Raw genomic sequence first — 20,408 nt, forward strand, 5'->3', positions numbered from 1 at the left:
ACTACACGCAGTCTCTTCTCTTTATTTATTAGTCAAGATCGTGCCAAGTAAAGGCCGGCAAATTCCTTTACAATACGTACAGTAAAAAAAAAGTTTATGGCACACTGGAGATACGTTCACGCACTTATGCACTGCAACAAACTGGGCAAAGGAAGGTGGATGCTGGGTGGTGCTTCTGAGTAGTGCCTTTTTCCGCCGCTAATACGTCGGTAATATCGTCGCTAATAGCGTCGGTATTAGTGGGGGACATACCGCAGACATGTTCGTAGGTACCGTTGTCCATAACTCGAATGTTCGTAAGTAGGGGAGCTTCTGTATTACTGTGCGGCAATTTTGCTACCAAAGAGAAAGTAACCTCGCTTCCTCAGCCTCCTGATAACTGCAAACGTGAAGATCAGTTTGTGTACTCAAGCTCTCTCTAACAAATCATCAAATGTGTTCTCAATACAGATTTGCTAAACAGATGTTGGAACAAAGTTGTCTTGCATGTATTTTAAAATTGTCAAACTTTTTCATATTTTAGCAGTACTAAAGCTGAAAATCGAATTTCATGGTTTATGAAGTATACAGTAAACTATCCAGTCCCATCCTAGTTATTGATCTACTATTATAACAGCAAAATTCCTCAAAGTGGTTTTTCATAGTGCGAGTTCTTACTTATTTCATTTTCATGTAGAGTAAATTGATTGCTCGTCACTTTCCATTTGATAGAATTCTTTGTTGACTCCATCTCACACCACCACACACTTCCTTCCAGCAGCTCTAAACTCTCTTCGAGATTGAATGCAATTGTTGTCAGCGTAATATTACTCCATAGCGCATATGAGCTGACCACCTAAAAAGTATAATATATATTGATTCTCACTTCAACACACATATCTAACGCCCTTCATTATACGGATGAGCTCATTTAGACAATTTATAGTTGACAGCTTTGTTATCACATTACATGATGTATCTCCAATGTTTCAGTTCCAGAACATTTTATATAATAAGCAGTAGAATTATGTCAAACAGCGTCCGAATATGTAGTTTTTCAAATATCGACTATTGAGTCACTAAATTGAACTGGTCTAGGACCATTCCACACTACCCATAGTACTTCTCATCCAATAGAAGAATGTTCTTCAGAACTTACTATTCCATCTATAGGATTCGAAGTGTTAAATATTTCCGTCTCAAATTGAGAATGGTTTGTTTTCCAGTAAATGTTTGTAACACTGAATCCTGGATCTAAAACCGCTTTACAGAACCATTGATTTGTTCCATTGGCGCCAACTTGCAACTGGACAGGCTCTGCAGTGGTAAGGGAAACTACAGAATTACGAAAGACAAGAATAAAGATACTGTGTTTACAGGAAGTTAATATTGAGATATTATTTAATATTGAATATTGGAAAGATTGCCAGAATTCCTAGGAATTGTGACAGAGGTGTAAAGACAGCGGTAAGTCAGAAACATAGGTTGTGGTAAGACAACTCTTATACTATCATGCAGCCGTTTTGGTACAAATGTAAAAGCAATAGTACTCGTTAAGAGCAAACCTACAGTCAAAATCTCAGTAAAAATATTTGTACATATTTACATAACAAAGTAAAAAAAGCAACTGAAAATAAATGCACAGCATATGTGATCTGCCTAATATACACAGTTTGCTGGTTAAGAATATGTTTTGGAACGATTTGACTGTAAAAAGTAAAGGTCGATTAGCGAGAAATAACACAAGGAATTCTGTCATACCAGGTGGGTTGACTTCAACATTACAACCACTAGATGTTGTTTCGAATGTACACTTTTGAGACCATGTTCGTGATGCATGGAGCGACTGGATTACAAATGTGAAAATAGCATATGAAAAAGGTGGTTGTGCGTGCAGTAGCATTAAATGTGTTGTGTAACTTTGTGATTAAATAGTGGAATAAGGAAAGAGTTTAATAAGATCATTCGAACAAGATTTTATATCAAATAAATTGGATGACAAAGAGGATAGTTTATTGTGGAATGCTGTGGACAAATAGTGAAACCAAAGTCAACTTTATTGATTCAGACGTCAATCCCCACAATGAGAGTGTAAACAACGAGACTCAACATAGTTATAAATGAGCAAATTAATAATTTTGAAGAGTTTAAAATGTGATGCAATTTTTACAATTGAGTTTTATAAATAGATGTGAAAATTAAGCATTAAAATTGTTCAGGAGTATTACGACATCTGTATCAACTACCATATGGAGTTTTAGTTACTTATCATCTCTTACGACTATATGGAAACACCCCACATTATTCCTTTGACGGAATAGCGGCTTCTACTGGAGGATACCTTTGAAACATAGAAATACAATGCATAATCTACTTGGCAAGGCGTCTACCCTCAGTCAATGCAAACCACATCCGCTTTATTTCTATTTTATCTATTTTTCTGCCAAAGGAAGTGTTTGTCCATGCTGTCTATTTTACTCGTGATAACTCGATAGGAACCCTCCCTGTATTTTTAGTACTAGTTTTGGCTGGTCAGGTGACAGCTTCACTACTAAAGACTGAAAAAGCTACAAGAAAAATAGTGACACCCTGTTTTTACTTTGTGAGAATATGAACAAACAACCAAATTCAGCACTAAAATACTCCAAACCTTTCGTTTTACTAAAACACAAATACATGTAAAATCAAACTTTAACTTACGATGTAAAATTTGATTAAATAACTACCTCGACATGTAATAATTTTTAATTTATGTCTAAAATTTCTTAAAACATAATATTTATATACACATGCTGAGGGGGCTGTATATCATTGGTCATAGCAACCAATATCAAGAAGTTGTGATATTTATCTAGATTTCTGTATTTATATCTCAAAAAATTATGCTGAATTTAAAAATCTAAACAGAGTTTAGTCGGTATTTAGATTTTAACATATTGCACACCATCGGTCACTATATACTTCGATCTTAAAAATTCAAATGATTATTTTTATAGCTAAATCTTATAATAATCGTATAAAATTGAATAATTATTCTTACAACTAAAAATTCCCCTGTCATACAGCCCACGACCAAAGTGATATTGGCAAAAAGAAAGGTACTGATGGTTGACGAATGCAATATTAGCAGTCAATGGCACTGCAGTGCAATAGGATAACTGCAATGGTAGTTGTAATGTACTGGGTGTTATTATGTACAACAAACATCAATAATGAAAGGACAAGATAATATGTTTATATCTCTCCCCCTGCAATAGGAGAAATGCAATATTAGAAGTAAAATGCACTGATATTATTAGAATAACCAATATTATTAATATAGTAATACAGTAATAATAGAAAATCAATGCACAATCTTGTTTACATTTAAAAACCCCATAGCTAACAACATCAAGAAGTTGTGATATTTATATAGATTTTTAGAAAATCTATTTAACAAAACTACTTAGAAAATTAATTACAGTAACATATTGCCCAACATCGGTCACTATATACTTCGATTTTGTAAATTCGAATGCTTATTCTTATAATTAAATCTTATAAATCGAATAATTATTCTTATAATTAAATCTTATAAAATCGAATAATTATTCTTATAATTAAATATTGTAATAATCTCAAACGAATCGTTAGAAAAGATATCATCGTCATTTCCTTTATTTTCACTGCTTTGGACACCAGTTGGAATACCAAAGTAGGCCTACTCATTATAAGCGTCCAAAATGTCAGAGTCCGGTAGAATCGTCAAAAAAGAAGCGATTACTTTTCAGTACTTCTACGTTAATTATATATATAGTAATAATCTTATAAGAATCGTTAAAAAAATATCATCGTCATTTCCTTTACTTTCACTGCTTTGGAAATCAGTTGGAATACCAAAATACTTATTATAAGTGTCCAAAATGTCAGAGTCTGGTAGAATCGTCAAAAAAGAGATGATTACTTTTCAGTACTTCTACGTTAATTATATATATACTAATAATCTTATAAGAATCGCTAAAAAAATATCATCGTCATTTCCTTTACTTTCACTGCTTTGGAAATCAGTTGGAATACCAAAATACTCATTATAAGTGTCCAAAATGTCAGAGTCCGGTAGAATCGGCAAAAAAGAAACAATTACTTTTCAGTGCTTCTACGTCAAATACAGAAACCTTCGGCAATTGGACAATGCCATAGACTGGTGAAACGTGCATGTTTTTCTCGTGAAATGAGCACGACTCAATGGTTATATTCTCTGTCACACGGCTTTATCGGTGTTTTGTTGGCCGGTCTTAATTTTGATTAAAAAAGGCTTATCAAGTTTTAATGGTGATTTTAGGCCAAATTAATCTGTCTATTTACGTATAATCCGATCAGATGGGTTAGTTTAAGGATATTGTCTCAACTTTTCAAAGATTTGGTAACATATTTAAATAAGTTTATATGTGTTTTGTATCATTATTATACTTAAACGACTACACAAAAATGGTTATATTTTTTGATGGGATTACGGTACAAGGGTTTGGTAACGGCTGTTGACGGATAATTTTTCGGGAGTTGTGTGCGCATATGCATTTATCATAAAGCTCCCAAACAATCGCTTCACTCGTCTTTGGTCGTGGGATATGATAACAAATGAAAATTGGAAATATAGTTTAAAAATGATAGAGAAAATAGTAATAAAATTACTTTAAAGGCTGAAATAAGTTACGCCTTGTATTTTTATGACTTATTTTACTACTGAACTTTTGCTACCAATTACCAAAGAAAAGGTAACCTCGCTTCCTCAGCCTCCTGATAACTGCAAACGTGAAGATCAGTTTGTGTACTCAAGCTCTCTTTAACAAATCACCAAATGTGTTCTCAATACAGATTTGCTAAACAGATGTTGGAACAAAGTTGTCTTGCATGTATTTTAAAATTGTCAAACCTTTTTGTATATTTTAGAAGTACTAAAGCTTCAAATGGAATTTCATGAATTTTTAAGTACAGTCAACTATCCAGTCTCATCCTAGTTATTGATCTACTATTATAACACGCAAAACTCCTCAGTGTTAATTCATAGTGCAAGTTCTTACTCATTTCATTTTCATGTGGAGTAAATTGGTTGCTGGTCACTTTCCATTCGATTGAATTCTTTGTTGACTCCATCTCACACCACCACACACTTCCTTCCAGCAGCTCTAAACCCTCTTCGAGATCGAATGCAATTGTTGTCAGTGTAATATTACTCCATAGTGCATATGAGCTGACCACCTAAAAAGTGTTACATATTTTGGTTCTCACTTCAACACACATATCTAAGGCCATTTATTATATGGGTGAGCTCATGTAGGCAATTTGTTATCACATTACATGATGTATTTCCAATGTTTCAGTTCCGGAACATTTTATATAATAAGCAGTAAAATTATGTCAAACAGCATCCAAATACGTAGCTTTTTATGTAACGACGATTGAGCCACTAAATTGAACTGGTCTTGGACCATTCCACACTACCCATAGTACGTCACATGCAATAGAAGAATGTTCTTCAGAACTTACTATTCCATTTATAGGATTCGAAGTGTTAAATATTTCTGTCTCAAATTGAGAATGGTTTGTTTTCCAGTAAATGTTTGTATCGCTGAATCCTGGATCTAAGACTGCTTTACAGAACCATTGATTTGTTCCATTGGCGCCAACTTGCAACTGGACAGGCTCTGCAGTAGTAAGGAAAAGTACAGACTCCCGAAAGACAAGAATAAAGATAATGTGTTTACAGGAAGTTAATATTGGGATATCATTTAATATTAAATATTGGAAAGATTGCCAGGAATTCCTAGGAATTATGACAGAGGTGTAAAGACAGCGATAAGTCAGAAACACAGGTTGTGGTAAGACAACTCTTATGCTATCATGCTTTTTGGTACAAATGTAAAAGCAATAGTAATCGTTAAGAGCAAACCTAAAGTCAAAATCTCAGTAAAAACGTTTGTACATATTCACGTAACAAAGTAAACAAAGCTACCAAAAATAAATGCACAGCATATGTGATCTGCCTAATATACACAGTTTGCAGGTTAGGGGTATGTTTTGGCATGATTTGACGGTAAAAAGTAAAGGTCGATTAGCGAGAAATAACACAAGGAATTCTGTCATACCAAGTGGGTTGACTTCAACATTACAACCAGTAGATGTTGTCTCGAATGTACACTTTTGAGACCATGTTTGTGCTGCATGGAGTAACTAGACGACAAATGTGAAAATAGCATATGAGAAAGGTGGTTGGTTGTGCGTGCAGTAGCATTAAATGTGTTGTGTAACTTTGTGATTAAATAGTGGAATAAGGAAAGAGTTTAATAAAATCATTTGAACAAGATTTTATTTCAAGTAAATTGGATGACAGAAAGGATAGTTTATTGTGGAATGCTTGGAACAAATAGCGAAACCAAAGTCAATTTTTTTGATTCAGACGCCAATCCCCAAAATAAGAGTGTAAACAACGAGACTCAACATACAGCGAAACCTCGCTTTTTGAAAACAATCCATTTTAAAAGGTTGTTCGAAAATCGAGTTGTTCGAGATCTGAAACAATTATTCCCATTAGAATTAATTTATGTAAATTTTAATCCCTTCCAAGCCGAGATAATGTGATGGACACTGGGCCATGACTCTATTATTCCTGTAAATATTTCTATATGTGTGTGTATCTTGCATGTTGTGTTTGCTTTTTTTATTATATCGTTCGTTATAGTATATGGCTATTATGTTTTGCTTTCGTTTATGTTGTATCGCTGTTGTAATGTATTATAGCCATGCCAACGCATTAGCAACTCCATTTATATTCATTGTTATACAGTTTTTCTTACTCGGTTACATCATCCGGAACAGGTAACATGAATGTATATAAAGGGAGCACACTCGATGGGAGAGCAAAGCAATAGTCGTAAGCTCCTCGACTAATGGGCTTCCCTTCACAAATCAAACGAACGGCAAAACTGCACTTATTCTCTCTTCTTTATGCTTCAGTCTAAATCGTAAATTAAAGTAAAGGCCAGCAAATTCCTTTACAATGGTGGCAACAGTGAGATTGTGCCAAACCCGGCAGGCGCCATCTAAAAATTTAGAAATCAGACTCCGGGAAACCTCCTGCCTTGCTTGCAAAGGCAGCTTCAGTAGAGGGAAACTGGAGTAGTGCGGCAAACACGGGGGGTTCCGAATCTGGCCAAGGTAAGTTTACGGCTGTCCCCCACCATTGTAGAGAAACCTGGTGTTTTAGAATAAGCAGGGGATCCAGCACTCCAGAGAAGGGTTGATGACTGGCACTAAGCCAACTATCCCCCACTCTGTGAGACGCTCGATTCTGCCAAAAAAGGTTTAAGGACTTGGCGTCAGGCCGCGATCGTCTATAACGGTCTCCTCACTCGGAGAGAAGCTCAAAGCCATGTCTCAAAGGATGGCAAAGAGTGTAGACCTAGACGCGGACCAACTAGCTGACACCATAGGGTGACGTTTCAGATGAAATCGAAACTCGGAACCGACCTCCCAGTACAAAACAAACGAGTATAATGGCGTCGGAGACCCAGAGTACTTCATTACCAGATTTAGAGAAATCACTGCTGCAAATAGGTGGGCCGAGGGGGCCAGCACACTGCATCTCAGAGAGGCTTTGAAGGGTGATGCAGAGCCCTGCGGAAGAGCAGTCGGGGTGGCAGCTATTTTTGAAGCCATCCGAGCCTGATTTGGACTATCTCCCCGACAAGTCCGAGCAGAGTTGAGCAGTTTGACAAAAGGAATCCAAACCTTGCTGCAGGAACACGCGACGGAAATTGAATGGCTAGTTCAAATAACCTACGCTGAGCTGCCCGAACTGTTCAGAAGCAACATGACCAAAGAGTACTTCTCAAACTCCCTAAACTCCCACCCTACAGCGGCACCTTCAGCGGTACCTACCGAGACTCGCAGATGCAGTACGGGCAGGGGGAGAATTCCATTAGATCAAATCTGGAGAAAAACCGACCCTGGGCAGGGCTATACAACAGCGGAAAAAAAATAGAGGACTCGGAGGTCAATACAGGACACGGTGCAGTACGCAGTGTTGAATGAGACGCCCTGAACGTACTGTTATTCACAGAAAAGCAGCTGGCAGAACAGGTCAAACAGCTGCAAAACAAGCCAACGGAGCCTTCAGAAAGTAAGCCTGCCATCTGTTGGAGATTTGGAGACATTGGACACCTCCGAAGGGAAATTCCTAGTCAAAAGGAAAAGGAGTCGGGAAACGAAAGAAGGCCGCAGCAGTAGCACCTACTACTAGTTGCAGTAAGGCTCCTGCGGTAACCAGGAGAAAAGGAATACCGATTTAGCTAAGGCCTCACCCGGATGAACCTATCCGAGAAAATCAGGCCGACCCAGAACTCACCTCACTTTCCTACACCTAGAAGAGTCAGGCATGAGTCACTCCGAGGTAAGCACTATGCCTTCCTCTCAGGTACCTTGGTGCCCTGTCCTGCAGAGGACAGCCCCATCACCAAAAGAGACCTGACCAGGCACGTCCTCTACCTGCACGAACGGAGCAGCCTCAGGCAGCCTCTTCGAACACAGGGGACCTGCCAAAGCGCATTTGCTGGGGCATCCACACTCTACCAGTTACTTCCTCCCAGGAGAAATCAAAGGTTGAGCGGTGCACTTCCTTTTGGATACCGGATGCACCACTAACCTGCAGGTAAAGCAAGTATTTGACCGACATCCCCAGGGATGTCGGTCAAATACGGTCAAGTTTGGAGACAGGGGTCTCCAAACTTTACAGCCAGAGGGCCACATGAACTTTCAGCCAGCATGTTGAGGGTCGTCAAACCGTATACCGCTGGTCAAAGAGCGAATATTTTAATAAAACGAAGTACACAACACAAGCTTCATTAGTTAAGAAAATATTTATTCAACATTTAAAGGTTAAACTTCAATCAAGGGTAATATCATAACAAAATCACAATTAGTCTGTTCAGTTTCCTCAATGTGAGTGGTGAAATTGGCTTTTTGATGACAAAATTGTGAAAAATCCTGGCTTTAGGTTTGAGGTCCCAAGCATTAGAAGAGCTCTGAGATTTTCATCTGACATGTTTGTTCTATAAGAGTTTTTCACATACTTCATTCTAGAAGAAGTTTTTTCACACAAGTAAGTGGTACCAAACATAGATAGCAGTCCTGCAGCAAAATGCCTCAAATTTTGATAGTTTTTTTAGGTAAGAATTGGTAAAATTGAACAAGCCCTTCTTTAAATTTACCCCTCAGCGAGTCATTTGCTTGTAGCTCAATCACCTCTATGTGTAAGGTGTCTGGACATGCAGCTGCATCCACTTCAAATGGATTTTGAAAGAGTCTCAACTCATCTGCTTTTGCATGAAAATCAGCAAATCTCTCCTGGAACTGATGTTGAAGCTCTTCAATAATCCCCACAAGCAAATGAAAGTGGAAAATCTGTGTTAGCTTCTACCACAGCCTCTGTACAGTTTTTAAAATGTGTTTAATTCATAACCAGAACTTGTTTCAGGAACAGGTCTAGTTTGTGCTTGAAGGCCTTTAGATGTGTGAACTAAACACTAATGAGGTTTTCTTCTCCCTGTAGCTTAAGATTTAAACGGTTGATATGGCCAGTGATATCTGCAGCAAAAGCCAACTTACATATCCACGCTTTATCAGACAGTAATGCTTGATGCTTCCCTTTTCCTGCAAGAAATTCAGCAATTTCCTTTCTTAGCTCAAAAACCCTTTACAGCACTTTTCCACAACTTAGCCATCTTACTGTAGTGTAATATGGCATGTCTACAGATTTTGTCTCAGTCTCTCTTAACATTTCCCTGAACTGTCTGTGATTCAGTCCATGTGATCTTATCAAATTCACCATTGTTGTTACAGGGTCCAACACACAGCTAATGTCCACATATTTAGCACAATGAGCTTGTTGGTGTATTATGCAATGTAGAAACATTGGTTCTGATGTATCTTTTTCAGCATAAAAAATTGTTTGATTTGTCCTACCAATCCTTTCTTCACATCACACATATTTCTTTCCCCATCTATAGTTAAAGGGAAAGTAAACACAATTTACTGATGAAGGCCAACTTTTATCCTATTTGTTTTGTGTAATTTACTACGTTTAGCAAAATATAAATTGTTTCTTACAACAGATAAATACTCAGAGTAATATTTTAAAAACAAAAAATGCCCGTGCATTCACATATAACTGAGTACAGTCGTTTTTCAATAGCATATTTTGCAAAAATCGGATAAATAACGCCATTGCGAAAATCAGTGTGAAACGGACTCGCCAATGGAAACCCTGAATCTTAATCAATCACGAGACACGTAGCATTTGACTTGAATCGTGATCTAATGTGAGGGACATCGCACGTCTCCCGCAATTGTGACAATCCGGAAACAAGCGCACATTCAGAACACGTCTTTGATCGTCTTTGCTAATACACGTATCGCTAAAATATTTCAACTTAAATTTATTTCTGTCGTTGTTCTATTACGTTCACAATACAATGGCTAAAAGACTCACAGCTAAAACAACCACTCCTTATAGAAGCTACCCAATTGATAAAGAAGTTGAAAATGGGCAAAGATATAAATATATCAGTGGTGAGCTATTCAATGAGTGCAAGCGAAACAGGCAGTCAGATTCATCATCGTCATGTTCAACAACGATTAGTATAGCAACGACCACTACTATTACTACTACTGCTTCAACTACAATTGCTTTGCCTACAACTACCTCCACTGACGTCTTACCAACTCCAGAAAAATTTTGCAAGTGTGGCAATTGTTCTGACTTGCTGACAGCTATTGAAAAAGTATGTTGCTACACTGAAAATTTGGCTAATACAAACTTTCAGGATGATCAGTAAATTTCCGATATAAATAGCTGCATCCTGCAGTCTAATTTACTAATACATCAGATATTGGGGAAAGTTGCCATACAACTCTCATGGTTCAAGCATCAAAGGTATCTTGGCTTCAGAGGGGATGCTCTTCTGTTTACTAACATGACTAATTTAAACTACAGACACCATGCTTATAGAAACTATATAGATTTTGTCTACGGGTACCTTGGAAGAAGAAATCGGAAAGTTATTCCTTCATGCGTTGTTGCCTACCTACGCACAATGTATCCTGATCCAAATGGGGGTTATGTAGGCCTCAAAAATGTGGAATCGGAAAATGAAGATCATAATGACGCAGATGAAGTGGAGCTTTTTATGATGGATAAAGGAAATTAATGTAAGTTCAGTTGTGAGTTGAGCAAAATACGGTGTTTATAAACCTTTTAACTGAATCTGACAGCAACGTTACTTAGCTGATCCTCATGACTTGCACAGTAAATAAGTGAATAATGTATGGTTTGAGAAATAATTATATTTCAATCATTTGACTTGCACCATGACATGAAAACACCACATTTAACAGCTTACGTTACATAAATCTAAATCGTGTTATACAAAGAACTGCATAATATTTATAATTTGAATAAGTTGAATTCTGTAAAGGTTGTATTCTTGCTGAAGAGTAGTATAATCCATGTATAATTTTATTGCAGATACAGCTTACCAGTCAGAACTTCTCTTCCCACATTTGCGTCATGATCTATCAGTGCTAGTTTAATTCTTGTAAAATATCCTGGGAGATCAAAGTCTATTCACTTTGGTGCATAACTTAATATGAGGCTGTGGAGGTTTTCTAAAGCACCCCTGTGTTGATCATGGTTCAACAGATGCAATCTGTTTAGCAGTCTCGCTTGCCCTAACGCATCACAAAGAACTTTGTGCCCTGCACTTCCTGGAATTGACCATTTCACCTTTCTTTCCATTTCTCTATAAACATCAAATTATTTGTTGTTATTTTTCAAGATATTATAAATCTGCAAAGTTTTTGTTTATTCAAACGTCAATTAGCTACAGAATATTTACCATTTGTGCAATTTCTGTTTACTATTATGCAACAAATGACTACATATTCTCATATCACAAACCAAAGGCATTCTAAGTGATCTATAAAATATTATATTACACATCTCCCTGTGCTTTGATATTTTTGAATATATTGTTAGATTTAACATACAGCTTTCATGCCAACATTGGGTATAAATAATATATTGTTTCATCACTCACGAATCAATTGGTTCATGAGAGCACTGGATGAACTTGTTGTGTCCTGGAAAGCTCTTGTGAATATTAGCGACATGGTTTGTATACTTGCAAGGGATGATTGCTAAAATTATAGAGGAAAAAATAAATGCCAACACAATCAATAACATACTGAGGCCTAATTTAAATCTGCAATTTATTACTATATAATTAGACTGTAAAAATTAGGTTTCTTTTGATGAAACAATGGTACAAAACAACGCAAATACTACAAATATAATCATGTGGGCTAATCACTTCAAGCAATCTGTAAAGCCTATATTAGTAATGGTAGCATGATTATAACAATAATAATGCGATCCAAATTTTATGATAATATTAATCATATATTTTATGAACAATTAGAGCATTTCTGACAATTCAGATCAAATAGAAAATTTAAATTCCCTTACTAACTGTTACTCAGTTAACCAAGTTAATTTGAGTGAATCAGGTTAACATCAAATGTAGCCTATGCAACTCAGCCTGAGTCTCATTGTCACCCAGTCATATCAAATCATTTCTTTGTACTAATGTACAGTACTACATATTTTGACTTATTATATTTATTAATTTATATTATAAAATAACTATATTTGTTATTAATATTTATTTAAAATTCTTCATAAATTACTTACGGTTGAGGTTTTCCTGTTTGACGATGCTCTCTTGCTGTACGGTACAACACCATCAGGGAATGGAACTTCTCTCTCTTTCACTCTTAATCTTGTAGTTGTCCCAAATTGCCCCGAATAAAGCTGGCTCTTATGGAAGTGCCTAATGCACACGATCGCACTAGCAGATAGTCTGCGAAAAGTTAAGTCGGCACGCTTTGCCTTAGACAGCCATAGTTTTGCTAAATTTGGCGACTGAGAGACAGGTACTCTAGAAAGGGTTATGCTACGATTTCTAGTGTCAGATTCACAACTAGCAAAGAGACATCTACCCATCATAATTAACTGACTGTGGTTAAAAGAAAATAAAATGCGTTGAATTACTAACGAATAAGTAAAGAACTTGTTACCGGAAACGGCTTTATTAGGATTCAGCGATGGTCCGACGTGAATGCACCAAAATATATTTTCAACTTTGAACTGGCTAAACTAGTAGAAATATCTGCTAAAATTTTGTTTTCTTGTTCAATTAACATAGTATGATGCATTACCAATCATATAAAACAATGTTAAAATTATGTGTTTACTTTCACTTTAAGCATTGCAGTCGATTCCAATCCAAACTATATTGCTCAAATGTTTTCTGTATTTCTTTCAAGTCTTCTCCAGTCGTTGTGTTGTACATGCTGTTCAGTGAAGCCAACTCTTGAGTGATATTTAAATTGGCATCCACACCTCGAATGAAAATTAGGAACTGGGAGATGCCACACCTGTCCATTGACTCACCCATTGCCAAAGAAAAATGCACAAATTCTTAGCATGGCTGGCAATTTGCTCCATTAAGTTTGTGCTCACGTCTCCAATTCGCCGGGCAACAGTATTGGCACCCAATGTTATAGTTTTAACAACATTTGATTTTTCCGAACAAAGTTCATCCACAATCTCTAGCAAACAGTTTTTTACTATCTCACCATGTGTAAAAGGCTTGCCATTTTTAGCGAGAATATAAGCCACTTTAAAACTAGCACTTGCTATCGACTCATTTTGTTTTGAAGCTTTTGTGAAAACTCATCTTTGAGAATTAATGGACTGCTTTAACTTTGCAAGTTTCTCTTCACGTATATTTCCTTCAAACCGTGAATATGTTCTCTGGTGTTTGCTTTGGTAATGGCGGCGCAAATTGTACTCCTTCAATACTGCAAGTCTCATGACAGATGACACACAATGCTTTATCTGAAGAATTGATGAAGTATTGTAAACTCCACTCTTCTTGAAATTGCCGACATTTATCATCTACTTTTTTTTTTCTTTTATCAACCATTATGAAGCATTAAAATATAAAAAATTTCCACGTTGTGCCTCAGCTCTTTAAATTTCGCAATGTGCTTGAAACGGAAGTACGAATAGGAAGTTGGGACAAAAATTGATGCAAGCCACTCTTGCTAGTTGGCTTGAGTCATAATGTGCATTTTCTGCCAAAGTTTATTTTGTTTAATAATTTTTTTTTTTTAAAGTTTGTTTAATAATTTTTTTTTTTCTCAAGTGTCTCTGTGGGCCGGATTGAGTGACCCAACAGGCCGCATCTGGCTCGCGGGCCGTAGTTTGAAGGCCCCTGGTATAAGATATCTATCAACTGGAGTAGAGTGACACCCATGGCCTGCTTGCGTATGGGACCAGGTTGCCGTTTTACGGCATAATCCGGCTCCTTGTAAGGCTCCACAAAGTAAAGACCAAAGAAGTCTTCATAGTCAGCTAGATTAATGAGGACGCTATTCTTGGCATGTCTTTCTTCATGGCACACCAATGCTCGATGAAGTTTAAACAACTTGTGGTGGAGGTGGATAGGAAGCCATTGGTTTGTACTGACAAAACGGGGAAGCTCCTCGAGAGCACAGTCCAGGTAATTAAGGAACTGGTGGTACCGGCTAGGACAGAGGTTGGGGTCCAGTGTAGATTGATTACATGGAATTTCTGTCCGCTAGGAATAATAGAAAGGTACCCCGAGGGCCCGCCTTTAGCCACAAGCCCGGAGGGGATGGGAAGGTGTTGGTTAGGTGTCTCAACCTAAACCCCTAGCCCCTGACCATCCATTCGGGGACCACTGTAGGCACCTACACTAGTGTGGAAGCACCTCCTCCCCTCACCGGCGCTCTTCCTTTCAAGGGAGGCCGTGCCGATTACCCGAGCGGAGGCCAAGCCATGGATCCTCCAGCATCTTGTAGAACTGTACCGGGTTGCAAGACCCTTGTGCCAGAACAAAGAGCAGGCTAGGAAGCTGGCTACTCTACTGACTAAGCATGGGCCAGTGTTTAACACTGGAAACGACGATATGGGTAGAACGTCGCTCGTGGAGCACTCCATACCTGTGAAAGATGGGACTTGTTCGTCAACCCCCTCACCACCTAGGACCAGAAAAGGAAGCAGAGGTCGAGAAACAGGTGCAGGACCTGTTGGCCAGAGGGTTGATTGAGTCGGATGGAGGAGCATGGAGCTTGCCTATTGTGTTAGTAACGAAGGATGGAAAATGGCAGTTTTGTGTGGATTACCGGATGCTCAATGCGGTAACAGAATGATGCATATCCCCTTCCCAAGACAGGCAAAAGTCTAGACCCCTAGCCGGGAGCCACTATTTTAGTACCCTCGATCTCGTCAGCGGATACTGGCAGGTAATGCTGGACAAAAATGCCAAGGAAAAATCGGCCTTCATCACTCACTCGGGATTGTAGAAATGGAGAGTCCTTCCTTTCGGACTTCTGCCCCAGCCACCTTTTAGCGATTAATGGAGAGAGTGTTGCACAGGCAGACCTTATTGTTGTACCTGGATGACGTGATTGTTATCGCACCTGATTTTGAGACCCACCTCTAGCAGCTGAAAAAAGTGTTCCAGCGGCGACGACAAGCCGGGCTCAAGCCAACTAAGTGCGAGCTACTACAGTCCCAAGTGCAGTACCTGGGACACATGATAAGTAGCAAAGGGGATGCCACAGACCCAGCCAAAGTAGAGGTGGTCGAGCGGTGGCCTACCCGGGTTGAGCGATGGAACTACAAGGCTTCCTGAATACTGTCGGGTACTATAGGCAGTACATCCAGAGGTTTGCCACCATTTCGAAGCCCCTCCACCAGCTAATGGGGAAGGAGGAGCCCTGGGGTGGATGGGCGAGGAGCAAGCAGCGTTTTATACCCTTTGCCACAGCCTCACCACAGCACCCATGCTGGGGTATCGGGATCCAGGGAATACCTATATCCTGGACACGGATGCTAGTGAATGCGGAGTGGGAGCTGTGCTGTCATAGCAGCAGGGCAACCAGGAAAGAGTAATTGCTTACTACAGCAAAACACTCAGCCCCCTCAGAGTGGAATAACTATGTGACACGTAGAGAGCTGTTGGTGGTGGTCAAAGCAGTAAAATACTTCCGCCCATATTTATAGAAAAAAGAGTTTCGGCTTCGCACAAACCATGCCTTCCTGCGATGGCTCTGCCGCAGAAGGAAACCCTCCCACCAGGTGGCACGTTGGCTAGAAGCGCTAGTAGAGTTCAAATACGTGCTAGAACACCACGCAACAGTTCCTGCTCCTGCTGCGTTCCTGTGCAACAAGCACAGGAACGCAGATGGCTTAAGCCGGCAGGTCTGCGAATATTGCCGGCAGTGTGCCCAAATAGAGCACCGCGATGGGAGCCCAATTCGGCTGGAATTGGACCAAGAAAACCAAGAGGCTAAAGTGGTCGGGGGAAGCCATGCTCTGTCAGGGATCGCCAGGCACACACGTGAAGCAACTGGTTAATGGGTGCGACCCCTGTCTACACTGAGACAGCCAAGGTCAACCCGGAACCGGTCGAGGCCATCCTGGGATTCCCTGACATTCAGCGGGTGATGACTCTAAGCACAACGAGTCACCACCAGGAACCATGCAAGAGCTGGGCAGAGGTCGCTAGAACTGCGCACGAGACGATTGGCTAGACGGGTCGGCGCCTTGCCCCCACGAAGCATGACCTGGCCCGAGGTCAATCAAGGCTACCCTGGGACCCGAGACATCGGCCCAGCTAACCAACCAGTTGGCTCGGCTGCAGAGCAAAGGCAAGAGTGCCATGGCAGTAATGTACCAAGCGATTCGAAGCCATACTAAAGTGCCTTCGGAACAACAGGAGTTAGAGAGCTAGGAGTTCAAGATTCTGCATGGCAGGAGGGAATCTCTGAGAATCAAGCAGGATGGCATGATGGAAGTCAGAGTGGCCCCTCATGGTCAAGCCCGGTGGTTTGCCGTATGCCCACCAGCTATGAGGGAGTCAGTTACCTGGCAGACACGTTAGGACTCACTCCCTGGTGGGGAGGCGGGCAGGTAGCCTCCAGCTTACATATGCCCTTATACAACAGCCAGCCCTTTTACAATAGCATATGCAGTAGTTTCAATGCAATTGTTTACAAGGTAGCTGCTTCTTTGTGCAAAAGGAAAGGTAAGGTTTAGATAAGAAGGTAAGGTCTATCTTTTTCATCACATGACTTGAATCATGACAAGTAAACGTTCTGATAGGCCATGGATAGCTAGTGTATGAACTGTAGCAATGGATAGCTAGTCTATAAACTGTAGCAATGGATAGCTAGTATATGAACTGTAGCAAAGGATAGCTAGTCTATGAACTGTAGCAATGGATAGCTAGTATATAAACCATAGCCAAGTATAGCTAGTGTGCTAACTGTAGTCATGGATAGCTAGTGTATGAAACGTAGCCATGGATAGCTAGTGTATAAACTGTAGCCATAGATAGCTAGTCTATGAACTGTAGCCATGGATAGCTAGTCTATGAACTGTAGCAATGGATAGGCAGAGGGTTGGGGTAAGCCACTCACCTACTAGTCGGAGGTTAGTAGAGGTTCGTCCATGCAGGGTATTATTGGTTAAAGCATCACACCAAACAGACTTAAAAGACTCAGCTAGCTGGTCAAAAGGGATGGCAACCACAAGGATACTCCAGGATGTTTGGAAAAGCTTCAGATTCGTTGTATTGTCTTTGAGTGGAAAGAAATAATTTTTCTGGGTACTCGATAAAGAGAATCTAGAGACCATGTCAGATACAGCTACAGTCATTTTCAGTAGTAAACAAAATTATGGTAACATAGAAAATGTGAGTCTAATTATGACTTGTTCATCCCAAGTAAATTTAAAGGTTTACTTGCAACAAAATTCATATTACAGTTATTTGGTATCAAAAGATTCACCATGTTTTACTCTGCTGTGTTGTAGGTGCAAAATATGTGGAATTGTGATTAAAAACTCTTAAAAACTAACAGTTAATCGCCGGCATCACGAGACCGTTGTAGATTAGAATCTCTTTCCAAAATGGCTCAAATGGGATGTAGATGAATGAGATGGCTTCTGTTTACACTTTCATGCAACCTCATTCGTCGAAAGATTTTCGCAAATATACTTCACGCATTCAATAAAACCATGTCTATTGTTCTTACATGTCTGTTTCATCATCATTGTAATGCTGTCACTTTCAGCACCGATATCTTATAACCTACCGTGAAAAATCGTTTAAATTTTTAACCTTAGCTCGAAGGAGTACATATCATTGTCTGATAAACATGACAAGCCTGTTGGTCACCAGTAATAATAAAAAAATGCTGCAGAAGTTATTCGCGCAGTTTGGCAGGAAGTATGGGGCACATGATCAGATTACGACTAGACGATTAGACCAAGCCGAAACAAAACTGTAAAGTAGCGAGCATCTATATTTGATACAGGGTCTTCGGTAAAACCCGAAGTGTTTGTCATAAACTAGTGCTACGAGAAGTTTTATATTGAGCATTTTATTGGCCTTTAATTTCACGTGAGAACATCACGTGTCAAAACAATAACCAAATAGATTGACTACGTCAGAAAAATAAACTGATTCCGATCTACCGCGGTTTCGCGATGGCGACGATTAACTGTTTGTTTTTTAGCTTTTAAGAGCTTGTAATCACATTTCCACATATTTGGCACCTACAACACAGCAGAGTAAGACATGGTGAATCTTTTGATACCCAATGACTGTAATGTGAATTTTGTTGCAAGTAAACCAAGTAATTGTCGAAAGGTATGAAAACATAAAAATTTATGCTGTATACAACTACAAAAAGCATGCATATGGTGGCTTTATAATTTATGTGTTTAGGAGTGTTACAGAAATCTTCTATTTCTTTTATAAGAATTAAGTATGTAAGTAAGCGATCCGTAGAGCCCAGGGTGAAGTTTTCCTAAAGCTACCTGTAGAGCTCAGTGTAAAGAGTTCCTAAAGCTAAATGTAGAGCTCAATGTATAGTGTTCCTAAAGCTACCTGTAGAGCTCAGTGTATAGAGTTCCTAAAGCTACATGTAGAGCTCAGTGTAAAGAGTTTCCAAAGCTACCTGTAGAGCTCAGTGTAAAGAGTTTTAAAGCTATCCGTAGAGCCCAGGGTGAAGTGTTCCTAAAGCTACCTGTCGAGCTCAGTGTGAAGAGTTCCTAAAGCTACATGTAGAGCTCAGTGTAAAGAGTTCCTAAAGCTAAATGTAGAGCTCAGTGTATAGTGTTCCTAAAGCTACCTGTAGAGCTCAGTGTATAGTGTTCCTAAAGCTACCTGTAGAGCTCAGTGTGAAGAGTTCCTAAAGGTAATTGTAGAGCTCAGTGTTAGGAGTTGCTAAAGCTACCTGTTGAGATCAGTGTGAAGAGATTGCTAGAATAGATCTGTCAATTTAAGGATCACAAACAAAACATGAGAATCTCAAGCAATCTCCTCCACCAATTTGTGCTTTGCACTGGGAGGGCCACTTCTGTCAAGCTGTTTCCAGTAAAACTACATGTAGATGAAGAACAGTCTAGGGTTGGTATACATGACTTACCTGCTTCCACTAGTTGGTGATCGTAATAGAGGGCAGCTTGCCTAGTAATCAAGTGTGTGCATTTAAGTTCTATGACTGAACCTCCTGGAGCAACTTCAGCAGAGATGGTTGGACGAGGAAAAATCAACACATTGACCTGTCAAGGTATTTACTGATAGTGAGCAAAGCAAAGTGGCGAAAATAATATACTAATTCAGATAAAGTCGGCCTTTTGCTATTATTACCATGCCCTATACCAGGGGTCGGCAACCTGCGGCTCCCTCTGACTAACTAACTATAACATGCCCTATATTAACCTTTCTTTTGTTACCAACAACTGCTAGGAAGGAAGTGTGGGGCGCTTCTTTACAAAATCACCCGTACATATAACACTATCAATAACCCATATACAGTGAAACTTGGATAACTCGCCCTCGGATATCTCGAACACATGGTTAACTCGAACGGATTTGTTTGGTTCGTTCCCACGCAATGATAAATTGCTTTAGATAACTCGACCTTTACTTGGTTAACTCGAACAGTTTTTTTGCCCAACAGCTAACGGAGACGGTTGTTATCACTTTAGAATATCACTTTATTCCAAGCCATAGAGATAAACAACAACGTTTAGTAGTTCTTAGGCGTCGTTATTACCCCCATCGGCAAAATATTTTCGTTAACGACTTTTCTAAAGGTTTGCAAAAAATCAAATTTTACCAAACATCCGCTTGGGGATAGCCCTCCACAAGCAAGAAGAAGCGAGGTAACCTTCAGATAAACTTTGAGAAAAATCGGCAAAACTGGTTTTTGTTAAGACGCTCAAAAGAAAA

Source organism: Watersipora subatra, chromosome 1, assembly GCF_963576615.1.
Source record: "Watersipora subatra chromosome 1, tzWatSuba1.1, whole genome shotgun sequence".
NCBI lineage: Eukaryota > Metazoa > Bryozoa > Gymnolaemata > Cheilostomatida > Watersiporidae > Watersipora > Watersipora subatra.